Source organism: Apium graveolens, chromosome 5 (assembly GCF_009905375.1).
Source record: "Apium graveolens cultivar Ventura chromosome 5, ASM990537v1, whole genome shotgun sequence".
Lineage (NCBI taxonomy): Eukaryota > Viridiplantae > Streptophyta > Magnoliopsida > Apiales > Apiaceae > Apium > Apium graveolens.
Window position 1 is genome coordinate 246,630,210 of NC_133651.1, and position 2,756 is coordinate 246,632,965.

Consider the following 2,756-nt stretch of genomic DNA (forward strand, 5'->3'; position numbering starts at 1 on the left):
CAACAGTTGAGGAGCCAGCTCTTCAACAACTAATGGCCAATCTGGGCTAGGAGAAAACTTTGGCAAAGCTGGGACAGTTGAAGAGACCCAACATAAGGAGGGAATGGAGTTTCTTCTTTGACTGCATCACCAGAACTTTTGCAAACAAATGTTCTAATTTTGATGCAATCCCAATTCTCAGTCAACAAATCGGGTATGCTCTCATTCATCAAACTCATTTAATTATGCAAGTGCTATTTTAGGCTTTATTGGGGATAGGATGACAGAAGATAGAAATACAGTTTACTTTGCTAGATTATGTCAGCTTATTTATAGTTTTTGTTTCTCTGATGCACCCCAACTAGCCAGTGAGCTAATTGAACCATTTAGGCTTACTAAGAGAGCCTTTACTGACTTATTATCTACTGATAATAAGAAAACTGTTTTGAGACCCCTCCAAATTCCTACTTCTGTCAAACAGTTTTTGGTAAATTCTGATCCAGCCACATATTCTATCATATATTTTGATGTCCAACCAACCCAACCTCCATCAGCACCTCCAACAACTACACAACCAACAACCTCTCAACCTCAACCAACTCAACCTACCATCGGAAGTTACTTCCAACCATCAGCTCAATCCTCACAACAATAACCATCAGGACATACCATCAGACCTTCATCTTTCAAGCCTAAGAGGGCAAAGTCTATTCCTCAACCTCCACAAAAGAGAAGAAAGATGATTCTTAGGGATGAATCTGATAGTGAAGGACAGGAAGCACAGGTTCCTGCATCAGAACCCGTTACTATTGAAGCTGAAAATGTGCTTTTTCAGAAAGAAGTAGAAGCTGAAGGGTCAACCCATCAGATAAATGCTGAAGCTCAAAGTTCTGATACTTTAAAGAGGGAGAGAACTGTAAGTTCTGATGATAAAGCAACTCCTTCACTAGCAAGAAGATTGAAGAAAATGAGAGCTAAAAGGCACATGACAAAGCCTCCATCTGAGGATACTACTGAAGCTGAGGAAGGGGATCAGGAATCTCTGATCTCATCAGAACCTATTGTCATTGAAGTTTTACCATCCCCTACTCAAGCTCAAGATACTGTGATGACACCTCTTGTCCCTCCTATTCCTGACAAAGCTACAGATAATGTTGAAGAACAAGACAGGATTTCTGAAATAGATATTCACAATCTGAATATACCATCTGTTCTTTATCTGGAAGCTCCATCCGTAGCTCAGCCATCAACAGTCAACTCTCCAATCTTAAATGCTGAGACACCAAAAACACCTATTCTGGACATAAATTCTGATGCTCAGAATTTAGATGAAGTTGTTCTAGAATCTCCAGTTGCATCACACACTCTAGTGCCGTCAGAACATAATGAGTATACTTCAAGTTCTGAAGAAAGTGTTTATGTTGACACTCCAGCTCCCACTCTTGGAAAGGAGGCACTAATTGAGAAGTTTGTTGAGCAAGCTGCTCCTATTCCTTGGGAAGATACTCACAGAGGTATGGAGTGGACCAAGAAGTGGAATGAAACTGATTTCATTCCAAGCTCCAAAGTACTGACAGACCATATTGGTAAAGCTGATGAGTTGCTCTCAAATTCTGATTTCAAGACACAACTCAAAGTCACAGCTCTGTCTACCAAACATCTTCAAGGTCTACATTCTGTTACTCAAGAAAAGGTTGATAAACTTCTAGAAAAAGCTGAAAAGCTAGATATGGAGACCAAGCTTGATAAAAAGAGGTTTATCAGACCTAATTCTGAAAAGGTTGAAGCCATTGAGAGGATACAAGAGAAGCAACAGGCCCAAATTATTGAGGTCCTACAAAATAAAGCCTCTCAGAAAGCTCAATCGGATGAAATCCAATCTTCGGTTGAACTTCTTCTCTCTCTCCTACTACCTGATGATGCCAAAAAGGGGGAGAAGATAGTTAAGTCCAAATGCTCTAATGATCAAGTACTGAAGAAGAAAGATGATGAAGCTAATGACCAGGGAAACCCTAGCAAGGGTAGAGGTCAAGTTCAAGGTAAAAGGAAGAGCAGCAAGGTTACTTCAAGGAAACTAATTACTGATGAAAGCAAATCTTCTATTCAAAAGAAGACAAGTTCTGAAGCTGCTCAAACTCAAAATCTTATAGCAAGTACTGATACTCAAAATTTGATATCAAGTTCTGATGAGCAAAGTCTGATGACAAAACCTGATGTTCTGATACAAGGTGGAAGTCAAGACTCTCAAAAGTTTATGCAAACTTTGAAGCTCAAGGGGAAGCAGACTAAAGTCTACTACAAGGATCCCAAGATTCAGACAATTGATGAGGAAATTGCTAGAAGATTATTTCTGAAACATAATCCTGGAATGGATTTAAAAAATCTCAAGGAGGAGAAAGCAAGATATAAAGCTGAAAAGAAAAATCTAAAGCCAAAAGCTTCTGTTGCAAAGAAACCTCCAAGGCCTAAGGAAAAAGGCATTGTGATCAAGGAGAAATCAAATACTGAGGCATCAAAGCCCAAAACAAGATCACAGATTAAGATTGATCCCAAAGACAAAGGAAAGGGAAAAGTTGATGAACCAATCAAGCCACAGGAGATGAAAATTCCTCAAATTCTGATAAAACCTGTATGCAAACTGGTTCAAGTGACTGATGATATTCTTGCTGAAGATGAAGATGTTCAAACTCTGAAAAGAAGAAAGATTTCTAAAGAATCCAAGACAACCTCTGACAAAGCTCAGATTGTTCAGAGTGAAGAATTTTAAGATACAACAG